The sequence below is a fragment of the Podarcis liolepis genome (genome assembly GCF_965112155.1).
Source record: "Podarcis liolepis genome assembly, chromosome: 6".
NCBI lineage: Eukaryota > Metazoa > Chordata > Lepidosauria > Squamata > Lacertidae > Podarcis > Podarcis liolepis.
In genome coordinates this window covers 13,528,858-13,552,004 of record NC_139559.1, presented here as the reverse complement: position 1 = coordinate 13,552,004, position 23,147 = coordinate 13,528,858, and the positions used below count along the sequence as shown (strand labels likewise).

At 44.4% G+C, this 23,147-nt stretch overlaps 1 long non-coding RNA gene across 1 annotated transcript in view; it reads left to right on the top strand.

Moving 5' to 3' along the window:
* Positions 1–22,768, top strand: part of LOC310708929 — a 135,083-nt gene extending 112,315 nt beyond the window's left edge. The window contains exon 3 of the long non-coding RNA XR_014527226.1: positions 22,692–22,768. This is a non-coding gene — a long non-coding RNA (uncharacterized lncRNA). The remainder of the gene's footprint in view (positions 1–22,691) is intronic.
* Positions 22,769–23,147: the final 379 nt, after the last annotated feature.

Genomic DNA, 23,147 nt, shown 5'->3' with positions numbered 1-23,147 from the left:
GGAGCAGCACTCAAACTTCTGAGGGCAGCAGCTCTAGGAAGTTTCCAACCAGTTCATGCCCTTTAGCCTCCTGCTGAAATCCAGTAATTTTCTATATCACAAATGTTCCAGCTGTGTTTTTTCTTTTCTCCCATTTCCATTGCGCTATAACAAGTTTCCCAAAGGCATCTGGTTGGCCACTGTGAACAGAATGCTAGACTAGATGGGCCATTGGCCTATTCCAGCAAGCTATTATTATTATTATTATTATTATTATTTTATGGTCTCAGTAATGCTCTAGACGGTAATAATGGGAAAACAACTAAAGAACTGGAATGATGGGTTGACATTTGCTTCTCAGGCCTGAGTTTCCCTGTCATGCTGCAGCAGATGAACTCTAGCAGGCCAAAAAGGGGTATTTCTTGCACAAACCTCTTTAAATTTGGGGTCAATATCCCCATGCCACCTTCCTCCACTAAATTCCATTAGTGATTTCCTTCCATTAATAATCAATTCTTTTTCAGCAAAGGCTTCCTGATTCATAGCACAGCAAAAATAATGTATAAAGAGAACAGAGGCTCCCTTCACTTACATAGCATTCCAGTTATGATGAAGAGAGTCCTCTCCAGATCAAAACCTTGGAACTCAGTGGCTGATTCATTTCACAGGTTATCTTTCTCCTTCTTCCAAAACACATCTGTTTCTTAAGTCCAAATTCAGATACATCTTAAAAGAAACAGAGATACTTCCGCTCATGGCGACCACATTGGGGAGTTTCCAATACGTGCAGTGCTGTGCCCTCTGTGTCCCTGTCTCTGCATTCCATAAGAGAGAAGCAGTTATTGGACGATCTGTGAGAGAAAGCTCTCCCCCCTCCCCAGGGGGGGGACACACCTGCAAGGATAATTGCTCCCAAACTATCCTTAATTAACTGCACGGCTGGCATCGGCTAACATGGGATCGGTAGTTCACCATGGTGGCTGCACTGGAAGTCAAACTATAATACAGTGGTACCTCGGGTTACATATGCTTCAGGTTACAGACGCTTCAGGTTACAGACTCCGCTAACCCAGAAATAGTGCTTCAGGTTAAGAACTTTGCTTCAGGATGAGAACAGAAATCGTGCTCCGGCGGCACGGCGGCAGCAGGAGGCCCCATTAGCCAAAGTGGTGCTTCAGGTTAAGAACAGTTTCAGGTTAAGAACGGACCTCCGGAATGAATTAAGTTCTTAAGGCAGATGAGGCCTTCTTCTGTGGACGACCCCTTCCACAAACACATTTTTGGAAATCTTATTCAGCCAGCTTTCCTGAGAACTTCATCCTGAACTAGGACAGTGACTTGAGCCTTCCATGGGGTCTGTGGAGCTTGGATATTCTCTTTTTAAATCATAGTTTTGTAATCCTCAGAAGATCACAGATTGCCAAGATTTAGATAATGCTGGGAAGAATGGGAGTATCTTGTTTTTGGTTTGAACCTCCCAACAAGAGAAGCCAACAATCATAGGTTACAACAGGATCCTTGCTTGAGAATAGTTATTTTGTTTAGTGCCCAAAGGCTGTTTCCACACTGGATACTGTGGGACAGTCACAATTTGTTCTGTTGCTTTTTATGCAGCATCTAGATGGTATCATGGACAACACACCCCTGTCTCATGTTTTCCTGATCAGTCTTTCTCCCGGGCTTGGAAAATCATATGACTTTTTTAAAACTCAGAGAAAGAGCTGTGCAATTTCAACTCCTACTGTTGGAATGAATGGTCCATCACCTTCATGTGGGTACAATCCCTTCAGTGACCCAGAGTAGAGGACACCAAAGCAAAAGCAAAAAGCAAAAAGCAAAAAGCAAAAAGCAAAAAGCAAAAAGCAAAAAGCAAAAAGCAAAAAGCAAAAAGCAAAAAGCAAAAAGCAAAAAGCAAAAAGCAAAAAGCAAAAAGCAAAAAGCAAAAAGCAAAAAGCAAAAAGCAAAGCAAAATAAAAACCAGAAATGAAGCAACAGAAAAAAAGAGGAAAAGGAAACAGGAAGACCTTGTGTGAGAGACAGGGAAGGGAAGATCTCCCAGGGAGAAGAAATATTTTATGAACAGTACAGCTAAAACTCTACAGGGCTGCCTTCAGATGTCTTCTAAAGCAGTGTTTCCCAACCAGTGTTCCGCGGCACACTAGTGTGCCGCGAGAGATTGCCTGGTGTGCCGTGGGAGGGAGGCGGGTGAGTCGGGCGGCGAGAGGCGGGGCGGCGGTGGCGAGGATCCGCGTCGAGCCGGGGGCGACTCCGCGGTGGTGGTGCCGAGGTTTCTCTCTCTATTCTCCCCTCACACACACACACAGGAAATAACACAGGATCAGCTGACAGGACCCTGCCAATGGGGCGGCGGCGGGGCAGCGTGCGCAAAAGGGAGGAGCGCGAGACAGCGGACGAGGAGGAGGCCGGCATGTCCGGGCAGCAGCAGCAACAACAGCAGCAGCAACTCCCGGCGACGGCTCCACAAGCCCCGGGCAACCCTACTCCCTCACCGGCCTCGGCCGCCCTCCTGCTCCACCCGCCGCCGCCTCCCCCGCCGCCGCCGGCCACCTCGGCCCCGCCGCCGCCCCCTCCTCTGCCCGCTATCGCCGCCACCACCACAACAGCCGCCGCTGCCTCAGCTGGGCCCATGCCTGCCGGGAGCGGCGGCGGCAGCAGCAGCAGCAGCAGCGCCCCGGCGCCCTTCCCTCACGGCGGCGACCCGGCCCTGCAGTGGCGTAGCGTGGGGGGTGCAGGGGTGGCCGGCCGCACCGGGCGCAACATTTGCGCACTCGCAGCTCTCTGCCCCTCCCAAGGTACTATTTCTGGGTTAGCGGAGTCTGTAACCTGAAGCGTATGTAACCCGAGGTACCACTGTACTTCCAAGTCAGCGTGCAAGGGATTGCAGGACCGGCGGACTTGGCGGTGGGGGTGGTTGCTGGAGCCTTGTCTGTCCTTTCAGCCCCGCACCCACCGCAGACCCCTTCCTATGCCACTGGTAGCTAGGCGAGGCGGGGGGCACTGGGCGCCACACCTCGGCGCCTGCAGCGTGCCTGAGCCATGCGTCTGCGGGCGAACTGCCCGCAAGCTCCGCTCTGGCCTCTGCCCACCGCCTCAGCCTCCCTACAGCTGAGGGGGAGGCTGCAGCGAGGCTCCACGCAACGCGCCCTGCCATGGCTCGCCCCCATGGCACTCGCCCCTGGCTGCAGGACGCGCGCGCCGCCCCGGGCCCCTGAGCGGCTAGCTGCGCCGCTGCGCTGAGCGCAAGGAATACGTCCTCTCCGAGTTCGGCGTCCTCTTCGTGGGCAGCGCGAACCGCATCTCCAGCTTTGGGTGGAACTTTGGCCAGGTAGGGGGAAGCCTTTGGGCGGGGGGGGGGGGGGGGCTGGAGACCGGGGTGGGGAGGGGTTAGGAGAGACGCTACCGGCGCCGTCCAGAAATGCCCAGAGCAACTGGAGCTCAGCTACGCGCACACATGCGCCCTCCAAATCCCATTTCCCACCCCTTTCTCAAAAGAAGAGAGAAAAAATGGGTCCTGGGTGTGAAACCAAAGGACCTTTCCAGCTCCTCCTCAATTCCAGGTGTGGATGGCAATGCCTCGTGTCTCCTCCCCCGCGACCAGAGCACACTTCCTAGGCTGGTTGGACGGTCCCTGGGGGTCTTCGGGTTGCCATATTTTGAAGAGCAAAAAACAGGACACATTTGTCGACTTCTGCTTTTAGCTATGGATCAATGGCCTAGCGTGGGGGGTGCAGGGGGGGCCGGCCACACCGGGCGCAACACCTGGGGGTTAGTGTTAGGGGGTGCAAATCCACGGGTTAGGGGGCGCAAATTACTTGCATTGCCCCGGGTGCTGACAACCCACGCTACGCCACTGCGGCCCTGAACGAGCAGGAGAAGGAGCTCAAGTGACGCTGCGCGCTGACGTCACGGGGCTGTAATGGTGGTGTGCCTCGAGATTTTTTTCATCAAACAAGTGTGCCTTTGCCCAAAAAAGGTTGGGAAACACTGTTCTAAAGGTTGTATAGTTACTTATCTCTTTGGCTCGGGGTCGCATAACTCCATTCCTTCAACATTTCTTCGATGGAAAGAGGGACATCCTAAGGAAAAGTGGGACATTCTGGGATCAAATAAAAAACTGGGACAGCTTCTGTAAATCCGGGATGTCCCTGGAAGATAGGGACACTAAGAGGGTCTGCCATTGAGTTCAATGAGAATTTTTCCCTGGCAGATTGATATGGGACTGTGCCTTTCTTCTCTCGTTCCTTCAAACAATCCATCATATTTTCCCAAGTTTCTATATAAAAATGAGTTTTACTTCTTGTCTGATTGTTTGACAGTTTTTAAATAAGCCAGACCTTCTTGTGCTCTTCTCTGGAAATAAAACTCCTGGAGTAGGACACCAAGTGCCTTCAAAACGAAGAGGGAAGATGGTATTTATTGAGAGAGTGTTTTGTGGTGTTTACATCGTACCTGCCTGTGTGCGTCCTGACTTTAGGTAATGCAATCTCTCTCTCTCTCTCTCTCTCTCTCTCTCTCTCTCTCTCTCTCTCTTTGTGTGTGAGATTTTCCTAGAAATACTGATTCAGAGTGAAGCCTTTCAGTGACATCAACAACTGTAGAAAGAGGCAGTAGCCAAAGGAGACTGGGATGTATCCCTCAGGTTGCTTAGAAGATTATCATAGCTTTCTCTGGCTGTCAGGAGGATGAGTGAAATATACTTGGAGTCAAGAGTGGATTTCATGCTCTTTATTCAGCTCATAGTGGTGAGGAGGAATGAAGTTCCCCCCAAATGTCTGCTTTATATACATTATTTACACAATGGGCCCCACGTGATTGGCTAATTCTGGGATTCTCCTGTAGGCCAATCAGGTTGTGGATTCACTTCCACCTGGAGCTGGATTGGGTGGCTCCTGTGGACCAATCCGACTGCTGCATTCTGAATCCTATTGTTCTAGGACCAATCAGACTGCTGCATTTTGGATCCTATTCAATTCAGTACATAACAATGAGAATAGGCACAAAATGGAATCCAACTGGGCAACATCACGGCATGTGATGCTATACTAGCCATTTTTAAAAAGACAACGAGAGGCCATTCTCCAGTTTACTCTGCATCCAGTCTGCCCCTGCTGCTCGTTTGCAAATCAGTTACCCACAATAATACGCATCTATCTCGCAGTTTCTTATGAAATGCCTGCCTTGAGGCTTCCCCCCCCCCAAACCAGCTCTGATCCCAACTGGTCTTAAGTTGGTAACATGTACACAGTCTGTGTGGGGATGTCTTCCCTTGAACATGTGCTATTCATTTTAATGAGGTTTGAACAGGAAAAGGCCCGAGTTTCTTTTGGTATTGTCATGGCTGTGGCTTTAATAGTGGAAACGGCTAGCTGATAGGATCAGGGGATGCTGTGTGGTGCTTAACCACAACAGGGAGTTCTTAAAGCCCCCAGGTTTAAAAGAGATGTTGCAGCAGATTATATTGTTCATGGAAAAACGCTAAGTGTTCTTTTTAAAGCTAAGGCAGTGAATCACAGTAAGGACATAAAGCTGCTTTTTGCCCTCCCTCAAATGTCAACATCCCATCAGGCTTCCTGAACTGCTTCCATCCCAGCTTATTATTACAGGAACTGTAACTTTAAGAATGTTTTCCCTCCTCCCTTCCCATCATCTTTTCCTTATATGCCATTTGTTTTATATTGATATCCTGAGGGCAGGAGCTGTGTTACTGCTAATCTTTATGACCCGCTCTGAGAGTGGCGGGGGAGGATTTTTTTTGGCTGCGCAACAGGGTAAATATGCCTCAAATGCACAAATAAATAGATAAAGTAGCTAAAGTTAGGCAGTTTTTAAGTCCCATTATTAAAGACACATATGTCCTGTTTGCAATCTTATGATAAGAGGTCTGCAGTGAAGCGAACACAATCAGGAATATACTGGAGATTAGTCAATTCTCAGTCAATTATTTCACACCAAATGATCAGCATCTGCATGATATTTTAACCAGGGGTAGTACCTCTGGTGGGGGACATTTGTTCACTTTTGGCCCTCATTCTGCACTCAGTTCTTACCTGTTGCTCCCAGTGTCAGCATGCCACAATAGGCACACCCTGGAAATGGCTTCGGTTGGCCAGCTAAATCAGGTGAGTGTAGCCAATGGGTCTCAAACCCTCTGTGAGTAAGGGAGTTCCCCTGCATGCAAAGACTGGCTCTGATAGATTGAGCGGACAAGACCAATAGCAGGTCCAACAGTCAAGAAGGCAATTTCTGCACATGCTGTAGAGGGAAGTGAGGGGCAGATGGGACTTGTCAACATGGGAAGGTAGCTCATCTAGGAGAAGGAAAACTCTGATCCTAAACCTCCTTGCAGGATACCCTAAATATCCTTGCAGAATATCTTGGGAAGAAGAAATTTGTCCTCCCTGAAAGAGGGCATGTGTTGCGGTGAGACCTGGAGACTGACCTCCTGTGTTGTGGGTGGGTTGGATTGGTTGGCCACAACACTCGATTGGTTGGTCCCTCGATGTTGGGTTCAATCTGGCCAATGGGGCACAGTCTAAACTGATTGTGGGACCTATATATACCCATGCACGTGACCCAGAGCTTCCTCTTTTGGCTCGTGCATTCGGAACACCCGCCCACCTCTCCCTACTTTTAGGGCATTGTCCGATTGACCTTGCTATGCCGTCGTGTGTCGTCTGTCGTTGGGATAGGGGCATGACAGGAATTTCCCCACTTGGCTGATTGGCTGTTGCCATTTGGGTTTTGCCTGCTGTGTAGCAAATTGTCACAACTTGTAAGGTTGCGGATAGGCACTGGTTCAGGTGATAGGGATGGGAGAGTGGTCTCGCCATCCCTATGTGAAGGGTATTCCGTTAGAGGAATCCAGGGACTCAGCTGGTTTGGTCAACCCCTGAGAGGGGGTTGTGCCTATGCCTGAGTCCAGGGGAGCATCTGGGTGGTGAACATAGTCTGTTCCTGGCTTTTGGCCTACCCAGGTATTCACCCTAGGCTGACCTAGGGTCAGTGCTGCCTGCAAGGGTGCAGGGAGCTAGTCGAACCAGAGCCTATGCAACCACTCACCTTCTGTAATCAATAAAGTTGTGGCCTAAATTCTGCCAAAAACCAAAACTGAAATTTGAGTCAAGGGTGAATTTATTTAGGGGGAGGTCTCTGGGTCTGAACACAAAAAGGCTAAGGAGTAAACCCTTAATCCCCCTCTGGGGGAATTAAGTACAGTGAAAGCTAACTGATCTGATGCAAATAACTTCAACCAGGTTGACTATTTAAACACCAAATTGCAGAATCCATTAGTTAGTTTTTTTAAAAAAAGCATTTCGCTATAAATAAAGAACAAATGATGCACAGTTTAATAAATAATAAGAATAATCTTGAGTACCGCTCATTAAAACAGCACTTTGTTGAAGAAAACCCTGTGCTGCAGAAATGACAGGCATTAAATCAGCTATGATGAATGCCTCTCGAAAGATCTTTTATTTGAGCACCTCATTTCCGAGTGCCTAATAAGCATACAAATAAACTTATAATGCCTTCCACTGAGAAGGCATTTAATACTGTTGATACAACAGTGACTGTGAAGTCAGATTGCTGCCTGGGTAAATTGTACACCAGCGTTTCCCAATTTGGAATCCTTCAAGTGTTGTTGGACTACAGTTCCCATCAACCCCAGCCAGGCTGATCAATGGTTAGGGAGGATAGGAGCTGCAGTCCAACAAGCAGCAGCTCTCTTTCCACAAACAGGTGGGGAACCTGCCCTCATTTAATTCATTTCAGTGAAAATTGAAAATAAGCCCAACTTATCTCAGGTACAGCTTCTTGGAAGAAAAGCAATGACAAACCTAGACAGCATCTTAAAAAGTAGAGACATCACCTTGCCAACAAAGGTCTGTATAGTAAAAGCTATGGTTTTCCCAGTAGTGATGTATGGAAGTGAAAGCTGGACCATAAAGAAGGCTGATCGCCGAGGAATTGATGCTTTTGAATTATGGTGCTGGAGGAGACTCTTGAGAGTCCCAAGGACTGCAAGAAGATCAAACCTCTCCATTCTTAAGGAAATCAGCCCTGAGTGCTCACTGGAAGAACAGATCGCGAAGCTGAGGCTCCAGTACTTTGGCCACCTCATGAGAAGAGAAGACTCCCTGGAAAAGACCCTGATGTTGGGAAAGATGGAGGACACAAGGAGAAGGGGATGACAGAGGACGAGATGGTTGGACAGTGTTCTCGAAGCTACCAGTATGAGTTTGACCAAACTGCGGGAGGCAGTGGAAGACAGGAGTGCCTGGCGTGCTCTGGTCCATGGGGTCACGAAGAGTCGGACACGACTCGACGACTAAACAACAACATCTCAGGTACATTTAACAGATAGGAAACATTATGAAAAGCCCAAAGTAGGCAAGCTTCTACATTTTTATTCTCTATGGTGGAATTTATTGTGCTCCCCAAGTTTTCCTTTTAAAGATGGGGCTGTTACAGTGTTAGGGTACCTGTATGTTTTGTTCTGCAGTTTCAGGGTACATTTTTTTTGTCAGAACTGCAGATTATCCTAGTCACAGTTCTCCCACATCAATTCTAGTTTGACCCTTACGGATATCACAAATGCGATCTTGATTTACAGAAAAACTGGGAAACCTTTATATTTTATTTTTTTTGCACACATGAAATTGGTATACAAATGACACTTGGGGCTTCACGATTACCTTATCTAGGACTCTAAAATGTAAACAAAAGAGTGCAAGGCTGGGTTTTTTTCTGGTGTGAGATCTCCATGCGTAAATCTTCATGTTTATCTCTCCAAGCCAAGTTTAAGCTTCGCAAGGCGCTGAAATAAATTACAAATGTCATCTTAACAGCTCTGCAAGGCAATAACAGACACATGTTTAATAAATTGTATTATACCTTAAGGGAATAGCTAAGGGATATTACTGGCAAGATTTTAAAGGAATGCAGTTGGGGAATGCTCAGAAATTTGCATCTTTCTGAAAAATAGCCCTGCGTAGTTGTATTTCATGGTGGCTGGACAAGTTATTTGGCAGTATAAACATATATATACTAAAATTGTTGCTGAGTTTATTGGCTATAATTCCCCCCCCTCCATTGCCGGGAAATGATCAGGAATTTAGGGGAAGCACCTGCAGAGAGGAATCCTGTCCTTATATTGTGGTCAGAGATGTAACTCCCAGGTGACTTTTACAGCCTGTGCTATAAAGGCAATAGAGGAGCAAAACCACCATGACTGTTTAGATTTATTAATTGAAAATATTTTTGGACCACCTTTAACGGTAAAACCTTCTCAAAACTACTTATGATTAGAATGCAACAGAATACAACTATCACAATAAAATTGTTGGCAAAAGTCAGAAATATTGAAGCAACCGGCTATCAGCCTAAAGACACAAAGGCTGCTGGGTGTTTATTCATCTCGCTCACGTGGCATTGCAGTTCCACATCCCAAATTCGTTGGCAGATTATTGCTCTAGCTTTCTCATAACCTACAGCTCTCAGGGCCTGTGGGGAAAACCCCAAGCCTCTTAGCTTTTCATGTAGTGTCACTTTCCATTTGGATTGGTGGGAATCCAGTAGGGTTAAGGGTGCCAACCCAACAGGGAAAAAGATAAGTTTTAACCAATTATGGATCTTCAGAATCCCTATCCAAGCGCTAACAGGGATTTGCCTGACCTCCTGGCGGACAACTACGTTAGACACACAAGAAGGGATCCCTAGCAGGCAACGATAGAACTTAGTTTGGAATGATTCTAAGGGAACAAGGTTAAAGAAGCTGCAGATCTGAGACCCATATGTCAGTTGTGATGTAATAACACTTAGGGAACAAGCTGTGCTATCATAATGATTAAGGTTTTAAATGATAATTTTAGGTTATATGGCAGGGCTGGATGAATCCCAAGCCGAAATTAAGATTGCCGGAAGAAATATCAACAACCTCAGATATGCAGATGACACAACCTTGATGACAGAAAGTGAGGAGGAATTAAAGAACCTTTTAATGAGGGTGAAAGAGGAGAGCGCAAAATATGGTCTGAAGCTCAACATCAAAAAAAACTAAGATTATGGCCACTGGGCCCATCACCTCCTGGCAAATAGAAGGGGAAGAAATGGAGGCAGTGAGAGATTTTACTTTCTTGGGCTCCATGATCACTGCATATGGTGACAGCAGTCACAAAATTAAAAGACGCCTGCTTCTTGGGAGAAAAGCAATGACAAACCTAGACAACATCTTAAAAAGCAGAGACATCACCTTGCCAACAAAGGTCCGTATAGCCATGGTTTTCCCAGTAGTGATGTATGGAAGTGAGAGCTGGACCATAAAGAAGGCTGATCACCGAAGAATTGATGCTTTTGAATTATGGTGTTGGAGGAGACTCTTGAGAGTCCCATGGACTGCAAGAAGGTGAAACCTATCCATTCTGAAGGAAATCAGCCCTGAGTGCTCACTGGAAGGACAGATCCTGAAGCTGGGGCTCCAATACTTTGGCCACCTCATGAGAAGAGAAGACTCCCTGGAAAAGACCCTGATGTTGGGAAAGATGGAGGGCAAAAGGAGAAGGGGACGACAGAGGATGAGATGGTTGGACAGTGTTCTCGAAGCTACCAGCATGAGTTTGACCAAACTGCAGGAGGCAGTTGAAGACAGGAGTGCCTGGCATGCTCTGGTCACGAAGAGTCAGACACGACTAAACGACTAAACAACAACAACAACAACAAAGTTTTAATTTATATATTTTTTAAAAGTTGCTATATCTGTATTGTCCCTGTTATACCTAATTGCAAATTCAAATGTATCCCTATCGTGTTTTATGACTTCCTTCATATTGTATGTGGGCTGGAACCGGTCTGTGACCGAAATAATAAAATTCATTCATTCATTCACAAAGGCTGCATTCACACCATTCATTTAAAGTACGTCCTCTGACAAAGAAGCCTGGGGACTGTAGTTTGTTAGGGTGCTGGGAATTGTAGCTCCATTAGGAATAAAATACTGCTTCCTGGATTCTTTGGGGTGGGGAAATGTGCTTTTAAACGTATGGTGGCTACACAGCCTAAAATGTAGAGGTAAACTACCACCAAAATCATGAGCAGGTGAGTAATAGAATTCAAGGAAAAGCTAGCAAAAACAAGTCAATCTTTAGGACTTTCCTAAACATCAGAAGAGGGACGCGGGTGGCGCTGTGGGTTAAACCACAGAGTCTAGGACTTGCCGATCAGAAGGTCGGCGGTTTGAATCCCCGCGACGGGGTGAGCTCCCATTGCTCAGTCCCTGCTCCTGCCAACCTAGCAGTTCGAAAGCATGTCAAAGTGCAAGTAGATAAATAGGTACCGCTCCAGCGGGAAGGTAAACGGCGTTTCCATGTGCTACTCTGGTTCACCAGAAGCGGCTTAGTCATGCTGGCCCCATGACCTGGAAGCTGTACGCCGGCTCCCTTGGCCAATAAAGCAAGATGAGCGCCGCAACCCCAGAGTCGGCCACGACTGGACCTAATGGTCAGGGGTCCCTTTACCTTTACCTTAAACATCAGAAGAGACAGACCTGTCAGAATGCAATTGGTAATGAGTTCCAAAGATGTGGGGCTGCTGTAGAAAACCCCCTCTCCTTTGCACCCGCCAGTGAGACTGTGAGGAGGGTCTCTGCTGTCAATCTTAAACTATGAGAAGGTTGAGATGAGTGAAGGGGACACTTTGAAAAACTTGCACCCAAATTGTATTTCTCCATTTTGGGTATGCCATTCTAGGGGGTGAAAATAATTTTTATTTTTTTTTGCAAATTTAAAATGTGCAAAATATGTTTCTGGGTGTGAGGAATTAAAATCTGCTATTATTTTTGTGATTGGACACCATTTAGCTTGGTAAGTCTACGTTTGATGAAGAAGCACACAAACTGCTTTCGGAAAACCAAAGAATTTTAATTTTAGGTTCTCCAAATGTCAGGCAATGCTTAGTAATAATAATGATGATGAACTGCAACTTGGCAATCATTTTTAATGGTTTCTGTGTAATTTTACACCCATTTTCTTACCAAGCAAAACTAAATTGTACTCATTTAACCAAAATATATTTTGGATTCCAAAGTTGTGTTTGCAAATTTTTAGCACCCCTCGTTTTTGGAATTTGACAGTTGAAAAATTCAACATGCTCTACCCCATTATGCATACAGTTACCTACAAAATCTTTTGGCAGGTGTTACTGCAATACATCAACGGTGTCTCTGAAAAATTCTACACATCATTTAGGAAGACAGGCAAACTAATGCCAGTGTGCTGGAAGAAGCAAAGATCACCAGTGTCAAAGCGATGATTCTTCAACATCAACTTCATTGGACTGGACATGTTGTTTGGATGCCTGATTATCATCTTCCAAAACAACTACAGTGGCACCTCAGTTTAAGAACAGTCCTGTTTAAGAACAAGTTGGGTTACAAACTCCACAAAACTGGAAATAGTGTCCCGTTTTGAGAACTTTACCTCAGTCTAAGAACAGAATCTGAATGGTGGAAGGGCACCGGAGGTGAGAGGTCTCGTTAGGGAAAGTGCGCCTCGGTTTAAGAACAGTTTTGGTGTAAGAAAAGAGTTCCGTAACAGATTAAATTTGTAAACTGAGGTACCACTGTAATCTATTCCGAACTTAAAAATGGAAAGCTTAATGTTGGTGGTCAACAAAAGAGGTTTAAAGACTCTCTCAAGGCAAATCTTAAAAAATGTAGCATAAGCACCGACCACTGGGAAACACTGGCCTGCGAGCACTCCAGTTGGAGAACAGCCTTTACCAAAGGTGTCATGGGCTTTGAAGACGCTTGAACTCAGGACGAAAGTGAGAAACGTGCTAAGTGGAAGGCATGCTTGGCAAACCCTCAGCATGATCAACGCCTGCTCAGAAACCCATGTCCCCACTGTGGAAGGGTGTGTGGATCCAGAACTGGCCTCCACAGTTACTTATGCACTCACTGTTAAAACCGTGTTTATGGAAGACAATCTTACTCGGCTACGAGTGATCGCCAAAGAAGAGGTCTACTCTGAATAGCATTGGCTACAACCCAAAGTCTTGCTTTCCCTATAACTGCAGCCAGCTGTTCACTCTTAATGTTTCATCTGTCAATACAGTGGTACCTCAGGTTAAGTACTTAATCCGTTCCAGAGGTCTGTTCTTAACCTGAAACTGTTCTTAACCTGAAGCACCACTTTAGCTAATGGGGCCTCCCGCTGCCGCCGCGCCGCCAGAGCACGATTTCTGTTCTTATCTTGAAGCAAAGTTCTTAACCTGAAGCACTATTTCTGGGTTAGTGGAGTCTGAAACCTGAAGCATATGTAACCTGAAGCGTATGTAACCCGAGGTACCACTGTACCTCGGGATAAATGTGCTTCAAGTTAAGTATTTTTGGATTGTGCTCTGCGGAGACGTGGAAGTAACGGAGCACGTTACTTCTGGGTTTCGCCGCGTGTGCATGCACAGACGGTCAAAATGAAGCCATGCGCATGCGCGGAAGCGGCGAAACGCGATTCACGCACGCGCAGATGCATGTTGCGTTCGCTTCAGGATCCGAACAGGGCTCTGGAACGGATCCCGTTCGCATCCTGAGGTACCACTGTAGATGTTTTGCTGACCCTTTTTTTTTTAATTCTGCCGGCAGCAGGGTGTATATGTTTAATGCATTATTCCTGTCCCCTAATTCCTACTGATAAGGATTAGAATTAAATAAAGCACACAGATGAGAATTCCTTCAAAATACGGCTTGAAAAATGGTCACAGAGTCCCTCCCTCACTGCTGAGAACAGGGGGTGGGGGTGGGGATCCAATTCAAACATACAATTCTTTCCCAAAAGAAAATTTAATGCAGCTAAGCCTAGTTCTTCGTAGATAAATATTTTCACCCATGATTTTTTAAAATTTAATGTTATGCTCCATGCATGTTCTTTCACCATCCCCCGCTTTTCCCTTCTAAATTTGAGAGCTCGGTCATGTGCATCGTGGAGGAAGGAGTTTGCCTTGGACACTGGGAAGCCAGTTTCATATTCCACTCCATCTATCAAGCTTTCTGGGTGGTCTGGAGGAAGCTGCTTGCTTTCAACCTGTCTCCCAGGGAAGCCATGAGGTGGGCAGAGTAATCCAGTGTTCCTGCTGCACTGGCATCGCTCCAGCTTCTTGAACTATTGATCACTGCATCTGCATTTCATAGAATCGTGGAGTTGGAAGGGACTCCAAGCGTCATCTAGCCCAACCCTCTGCAATGCAGGAATCTCAAATAAAAGACTTCCTTTATCCTGTATCTGGCCGCCTTATTTACTTCTTATAAGCTGTTTCCTTTATGAATCATTATTAAGATTTTTCTAATTATAACTTAAATATCTTTTATTTGGCTGTTTGTATTGTTGCATGCTATGCTTATTGTATTTCTGTATTGGGGGTGGGGGGTTTATGTTATGTTGTAAATAAAATTTCCAATAAAAATGAAAAATAAGGGCGCAATGCAGGAATCTCAGCTAAAGCATCCATAACAGATGGCTATCCAACCTGTAAAGGATCAATACTTTGGTGTTCACCTACTCTTCAGAACCCTCTTGCCCATTAATATTAGTTAAACTATGGAACTCACTCCCACAGAAAGGAGTGATGGCCACCAACTTGGATGGCTTTAAAATAATGATGATGATGATGATGATGATAATAATAATAATAATAATAATAATAATAATAATAATAATAATAATTTTTATTTATACCCCGCCCATCTGTCTGGATTTCCCCAGCCATTCTGGGCGGCTTCCAACAGAATATTAAAATACAGTAATCTATTAAACATTAAAAGCGTCCATAAACAGGGCTGCCTTCAGATGTCTTCTAAAAGCCTGGTAGTTGTTCTTCTCTTTGACATCTGGTGGGAGGGCGTTCCACAGGGTGGGGGCCACTACCGACAAGGCCCTCTGCCTGGTTCCCTGTAACTTGGCTTCTCGCAGTGAGGGAACCGCCAGAAGGCCCTCGGCGCTGGACCTCAGTGTCCGGGTAGAACAATGGGGGTGGAGACGCTCCTTCAGGTAAAAGAGGATTTGACCAATTCATGGAGAAGAAGGCTATCAAGGGCTACTAGCCATGTTGGGTATGTTCTGCCTCCACACTTGGGGTCAGTAACGCTTCTAATAACAGTTGCTGGAAATTGCAGGAGGGGTGGCTTCTCTTATGCTCAAATCCTGCTTGAGGTTCCCCATAATAGGCATCTAGTTGGCCACTGTGAGAACAGGATGCTGGACTAGATGGGACATTGGTCTGATCCAGCAAACTCCTTTTAATGTTCTTGTGTTCCTATGATTTTAATAGCAGCAGTTTTGATTTCCTACACTGCCTCGCATAAAATAGAAAGACAGCTTAAGAAATTTTGAATCAAAGATGATTTGTTAGCTGCATTTAATAACAGGGGAGCATTCCCTCTCTCTTCGGTCATTTCATAACCTCACACGGCCTGCAACATGCAGTAGAGCTTTGTGTGGGAAATATTCTGGTTTATCCAATTAAATTTACTTCTTCTGCTGTGTATATACCCACTCTGGTTATTCTGGCAAGCTAAAGTCTAGCTCATCTGTCCATTTAGGTGGCTTACGCTTATCGGAGCCAGTAATCTGCTGAATTGGATGTATGGCAAACTCATTAGTGTAAATGATTTATTTTTTCCAATGCGCTCCAGTTTCTGAGCTAACACATTTCTGCTCCAGAGGAGAGGTTAAATAACCACAAGGCAGGAACCACGAGCTTGTTCTGGACCTGCAACAAAGGAAACAGGCCCTCAATATTCCATAAGCCTCCATTAGCACCACTGTTTCGTCTTTCCCAGGCAATAACATAATAGTATCCTCTCAGCAGTTTGATGCCTTAGATAAAACACTGCTATTATGAGTTTGTGTGTGGTAAGCTCTATGCCAGACCTGGATCCAGCAAGTGTTAAAATTTAATCAAGACTTCTAATTCTTGAAATAGTCGGGCTAGCCTTCTGGTAGCTTCTAAAAAGCAGATAGTTGTTTATTTCCTTGACATCTGATGGAAGGGTGTTCCACTACCAAGAAGGCCGTCTGCCTGGTTCCATGTAATCTCACTTCTTGCAGTGAGAGAACCACTAGAAGGCCCTCGGAACTGGACCTCAGTGTCTAGGCTGAACAATGGAGGTGGAGATGCTCCTTCAGGTATACTGAGCCAAGGCTGTTTAGGGTTTCTTCTTCCTCTTCCTCTTCCTCTTCTTCTTCTTCTTCTTCTTCTTCTTCTTCTTCTTCTTCTTCTTCTTCTTCTTCAAAATTTAACAAGGGATGGGGGGGGGAAGCAAAAAGAGAGAAAGATAAAATAACATAAAGAAAAAAAGAGAAGAAGAAATCTCCTTCTGAAGGGACACATCTGCCCTGCTGGGCCTGTGGTTCCTCATTGCTGCTTTATTGCAATGTCAGAGAGTGACAGGATGGGACCCTGGAAACTGGCTTGTTAATGACGTCCTCCTAACCTCCCGACCTTGGAGCTTATTAACTATTAAAAAAGAGCTATGGGCTCTTTTTCACCGTTCATTGCAGATCAGGGTGGAAAGACAGTTGGCTGATTTAGAACTGCCAGAGCTTTCATTTTCATGATCCTAATATACACTCCCAACCTGACCCAAAGAGGTCAAGGTTCAACCTAGAGCAATCATTTTTCAGGAAACCTGTACATTCCTTACATCCATTTAGCATTAAAGAAGATGATAAAGCATCTGTGTTGGTACCCAACCATCTGGATCTCCATTCTCTTTTATGAGCAGCATCTTCAGATACATAAGGACGTGAATCTCCCTTCCCCAATCTGGTGCCCTTCAGTTGTTTGGGAGCTGTAGCCCCAAACATGGAGGACACAAGGTTGAGGATGGCCGCCATAATAATAATATAAACAATTCCAATTCCATTGTTATGGTTTTGCATGGAAACTCCTTTGTAATCACTGTTTTGGAAGTATGGAATAAATCTTTTTGAAAACGATTGAGCCCTACATCCTCACCTTTAAGATAACAACAAGAAGGAGGAGAACAAGAAAATATTATTTCTGGGAACCTAAGGTAAAGATGAGACATACTTTAATAAGCTTCAGCATCATAAAACAAGATGGCAACGTTCTGAGCCTGAATGGTATTAGAACGAAGATGGGCAGTGTGATAATTTTGGACCCCCAATATTTTCATCTGAGAAACTGTATTATGCGAAGGATCAGACTTTACAGACCACAGCCATTATAGATAATACATCAGCTCACGGAATCTTGGGAACTACAGCTAGGTGGTTGTATTCCTATCCTTTGATCCGTATTGTTGGAAGTGCCCCCATCTACTAGTCTCCACTAGCATCCATCAGAGTAGGTCAGTGAACTCTGCATCTTTAGTGGGGAATGCTGGTAGCTTCGAGAACACTATCCAACCATCTCGTCCTCTGTCGTCCCCTTCTCCTTGCGCGCTCCATCTTTCCCAACATCAGGGTCTTTTCCAGGGAGTCTTCTCTTCTCATGAGGTGGCCAAAATATTGGAGCCTCAGCTTCAGGATCTGTCCTTCCAGTGAGCACTCAGGGCTAATTTCCTTAAGAATGGATAGGTTTGATCTTCTTGCAGTCCGTGGGACTCTCAAGAGTCTCCTCCAGCACCGGGAGGCAGTGGAAGACAGGAGTGCCTGACATGCTCTGGTCCATGGGGTCACGAAGAGTCGGACACGACTAAACAACTAAACAACAACAAATATAGCCTCCTTTGGCTGTGTTAGCAGGGAGCTGGTGCAACAACCCTGCTCCTAACTGGCCACACATACCTTTTGTGATGTCTGGCCAGAGCCAGCAGGGCTACATATGCAGTGCTGGGTGAATCTACCGTTTCCCATTTGGATTGCTCTGTCTCAGATGAAATGCAGCAGCTGGAGTGCTCAGTGGAAGTGGTTATATTAAACATATCACACCAGTTCATTTCTGGGCACATTGGAAAGCTTGGGTGCTTCTCTGTTAGGCCCTATAACCACTCCACTAAAAGCAATGGGATAAAAGCATTTTAACTCTAAGCGCCTAAAGTTTTGAGGAACTCTCTTTTCAGCAAGTCTTCACTGAAGGCCTCACTGCTGTGCTTAAAGGTGTTTCAAGGTTACATTAAAAAACAGTTAACTTGCCTTGTGGTGTCTTTGAAGTGTATACTCTTAGTATACTGCTTGGCGGTCATCAGGTACTGATTTCAAAAGTATCGTTTTTATATTTATTTGTTTAATTTCCATCTGCTATAGATTGGGGCATGGGAAATTTATATCTTTTCTGTGTCAGAGATTGAGATTTCGGCCCTTTGTAGTCGACAAAACGAAGGATTCATCGTTCTTCCAAGGAAACATTTTTTAAAATGAAGTAATGGTAATAATAACATGTAGCCAGATGGCATCGCCAGATGCATGAGGGTAAGAATATTCTGCTGTCTGCAAGTGAATATCTTTGCCCCTCCCTTTGAGTGAATGGGATGGCCTGTATGATTTTTTTGTGCACACAAGGTACTGGATTGGAGAGTGCTGCCTCAGAAGAGACAAACACATAGGAGCAATCGACACCAGCAGAATCTCCCCAGTTAGAACACTCTAATATCATGGGCTTGGGATTGAAATATCACAAGAGTGCTGTGGGCAGATTTCACAGTGTGTGAATTCTGTAAGTCAAAATGGCGGTGACTTCTACTTCTGGCTTCTCTCCTGAGGGTATTCAAATGTGTGATTCTTATAATGCTTGGAATGAACTAGTTCATTTATGTTCACTGAACTAGTTCAAAAATATCTGAACTACATCTGAAAGTAGTTCCCATAATTGCCAGATGAACTAAAGATGAATTAAGTTAATTTGGGGGTAGAATATTGAATGATTTCTAGTTTAGCTTCAAGTTCATTCCTGCCCATGAGGAGCCATGGACTCTTAGCTTTCATTTGTGGAAAAAAGTAACTCAATTCGACCTCTATGAAGAAAGTTAGAAAGCAAACTGTGGAGGAAATGTTTGGAGTCTAAATTTCAGCACAGCAGTTTGTAACATTTGAATAATGCATTTTTAAAATATGTTTTTCCCCTGTGGATGAACTAGACAGAACTAGAACTAGTTCATTTAAAAGTGAACTTTCAAAGCACTGGATTCCTATATTTTGTGTTCGTGATTGTAATTAAGTTAAAGTTTAAATTAAATTAGAACAGAATTCCATCCTAATAATTCCTGGGTGTAGGGAAATTAGCCAGTGCTGTGGCTGTTTTACACAAGGGCTGTGTGAAAATGGCTTTGGGGCTAGTTGAGGGCAACAAAATTGAAGAAGAAGAAAATTTTGCAGAAAACTCTTGGGGGTTGGCTGGGGGAGAGGTGAAACATTCCAAACAGTTTTCCTTAGAAAATTATCTTCTGAGGAATTTCGTTTTACTTAACGTGTAGGTTTCATCTTACTCTATTGATAGTTCATATCGAAAAGTAGGAAGTGCCTCATATTAAGTCAGGTCTTTGGTGTGGTCTAAGTGTAGACTGAAGCAGCTCTCCAGGGTTTCAGACAGGAAATCATGCTAGTCATACCTGGAGACCCTAGGATCTTCTATGTGGAAAGCACATGCAATACCACTGAGCCATGGTGGACAATGAAAGCAATGGGCAAACAGGAAGTTTGGAAGGACTAGAAGCCACACTTACTGCTTTCTTCAACACGTAATAAAAGAAATATTAACATTGGATCCATTGGTGAACCCAAAATTCATGGATGGCAAAATTGCTGAATATTCTCCAGGGAATGACTAACTTTCTCCAACAACTCAGAAGGGTCTTGAAGAAGAAGAGAAACATCCCGACCAGAGAAGAATGGCAAACCAAATTGATGGACTATGCCAAAATGGCAAAATTCACTGGGAAGCTCAGAAATCAAGAAGACAAGAACTTTAAAAAAAGAACAGGATAAGTTTATAATTTATATACCAGACCACTGTAAGCAGGTTAAAACATAGGCAGGATTTTAAACACACTTGTAATGTAACGGAATGTATGGATAACTTAGAAAGACAAAAAATGGGGGAAGTATTGATATGCAGTTGAAAATATTATCAATAGGACCCATGGAAGGTATGGAGGGAAGTCAGGAGATTCAGAGTAATCTTGATATTTGGATTCTGAATTTGTTTCTGTTGTATGTTTATAATTTTTTTAATCAAATAAAAAATTAGATAAGAAGAAGAAGAAGAAGAAGAAGAAGAAGAAGAAGAAGAAGAAGAGGAGGAGGAGGAGAAATGTGAGTGTATGGGGCATCAAAGATTTGTCAGAAAATTCTTCTTCAAAAGATTTCATCTCGGCTTCATTGTACACGTTGCCTTATTAGAGTATCACCTGTTGTCCATCCTCAACTAAGTGGAATGCTGGTCTGCGCCAGCTATGAGGATTAGGAGAAAATGAATGCCATATTGACTATGTATACACTGGAACTACTAAAGATTGCTGGTTCTCGAAATCTAGAAGATCCCTGTGATGTGCACTTGAGGCACAGGCACTTAAAACTTCCATTTGGAGACAGATTAAAACCAGAGGCAGCCTGAACAGGAAATTAAAATGCTTCTCCTTACTGCCTGAAATTACTTCGGAATGTGTAATAATAGCTTAACGGATAAGAAGTCCAGTGATCCGAAATTAGCAATTACAAATGGCCAAGTGCAGTGTCATTTCATGGAATGACACTCCATGAGTCAAATATACAACCATAAAGAAAAGCAGATTTTCTTGATGAAAGAAAAGAAAAGAAAAGAAATCCCTTTCCCATTTCCCCCCCTCTTCTTTAAGGGCTGCCTTGATGTCTGCGTCTGCTCATCAGTGCATCAGCCAATATGAGTGAATGGAAACCAGCTGACAGCTTAACTATAGTGACTGCGCTGTGTTCGGATTTCCTAGAGACAATCTCCCTATTAAAGAGGTCGTCTTTCTTTATGCCAGTGATGGGGAACCTGTGGCCCTCCAGATATTGCTGAACTACAACTCCCATCTTCCCTGACTATTGGCCATGCTGACTGGGACTGATGGGTATTGGAGTCCAACAGTAACTGGGAGCACCACAGGTTTCCCAAACCTCTTTAATTCTACCCTATTCTCTGGCTTATAGGGACGTGGGTGGCGCTGTGGGTTAAACCACAGAGCCTAGGACTTGCCGATCAGAAGGTCAGCGGTTCGAATCCCCGCGACGGGGTGAGCTCCTGTTGCTCGGTCCCTGCTCCTGCCAACCTAGCAGTTTGAAAGCACGTCAAAGTGCAAGTAGATAAATAGGTTTCGCTCCGGCAGGAAGGTAAACGGCGTTTCTGTGCGCTGCTCTGGCCACATGACCCGGAAGCTGTACACCAGCTCCCTCCGCCAATAAAGCAAGATGAGCACCGCAACCCCAGAATCGGTCATGACTGAACTTAATGGTCAGGGATCCCTTTACCTTTACCTATTCACTGGCTTGGATTTTCTTACGCCCAGCTCTAAGTGCCACTCCTGCATGAAGTGAATACTGTCAGACCAGTCCAAAATTGCTCCTCTTATTTGCTTCTGGAAGGTGTACCAAACATTCTCTTCCATTTCACCTTTAGTTCAGCAGGACACCTTTGCTTTTTACTGGTCCTGCCTTTTTGCTTTTATTATTATTATTTTTTAAACCTGTTTCTTTAAATTTTCACTATAGGCTTCCATGAGCACTGGAAAAGTAGCCAAAGAATGATTCTAATAACAAGCAAACAAATAAATCTAACTTTTCCTGAGTTCAGTTGCTTGAACTGATTGGTTCACATGCTTCACTCTCCCAGTACAAAGGATTTTTCCCAGTCTGCATCTGCAATGAATTTGAAATAGTTTTATTTGTCACATTGCTTTGCTTTTAATTGTTTTCATATAGATGCAGTTTTTTATTGCTTGTATATATGAAAGTGTGTTTATATATGGGATTGTTTTCATTTTTTAAACAAGGAAAGGCTTTTAACTGTTTTTATTGTTGCTTTTTTTTAAACGGGAAGTGATTAATAAGTGGAATCAAATAAATAAATACCAGAGTGTTGCATTTTTATTCAGAAAAAATGAATTTCAGTATTTCACACAATACTTCACAATATTGACTATAAGACTGCGCTAGCTATTGGTGTTCATTCATTTAAAAAATGAATAAAAAAATGAAATTGATGCACCCCCATTCATTTCCAATTAATCTCTGTGAGAAATGAATGATAATATTTATAAAGGATGTTGACAAGCTGGAACGTGTGCAGAAGAGGGGAACTAGGATGATCTAGGGTCTGGAAGCCAAGCCTTATGAGGAGCAGTTGAAGGAGCTGGGTATGTTTAGCCTGGAAAAGAAGAGACTGAAAGGAGATGTGATAGCCATCTTCAAATATCTCAAGGGCTGTCACATGGAAGATGGAGCAAGCTTGTTTTCTCCTTCTCTGGAAGGCAGGACTCGAACCAATGGATTCTAGATACAAGAAAGGAGATTCTGACTGAACACACAGAAGAACTCTGTGACAGTAAGATCTGTTCAACAGTGGAACAGTCTCCCTTGGGAGGTTTGGCACTTTCCTTCCTTGGAGGTTTTTAAGCAGAGGTTGGATGGCCATTTGCCATGGATGCTTTAGCTGAGATTTGGGCATCACAGGGCATTGGATTAGATGACCCTTGGGGTCCCTAACGTCCCTTCCAACTCTAAGAGCCAGTGTGGTGTAGTGGTTAAGAGCGGTAGTCACGTAATCTGGGAAACCGGGTTCGCGTCTCCGCTCCTCCACATGCAGCTGCTGGGTGACCTTGGGCCAGTCACACTTCTGTGAAGTCTCTCAGCCCCACTCACCTCACAGAGTGTTTGTTGTGGGGGAGGAAGGGAAAGGAGAATGTTAGCTGCTTTGAGACTCCTGAAGGGGAGTGAAAGGCGGGATATCAAATCCAAACTCTTCTTCTTCTTCTTCTTCTAAGATTCTATGATTCTATATAGAAACAAATGGGAGAAATGAATGGCTTCATTTGGTTCCCCCCATTACTTACTATAAATTTAATTATTTTTTTTTAAAAAAGGTTATACAAGTTTCTGCAAAACACAGTGTTATCAAACAGGATCTGGTGACATAAACAATCATAGTTCACTGTCGAATGAATTCTCCATTCATTTCTCATG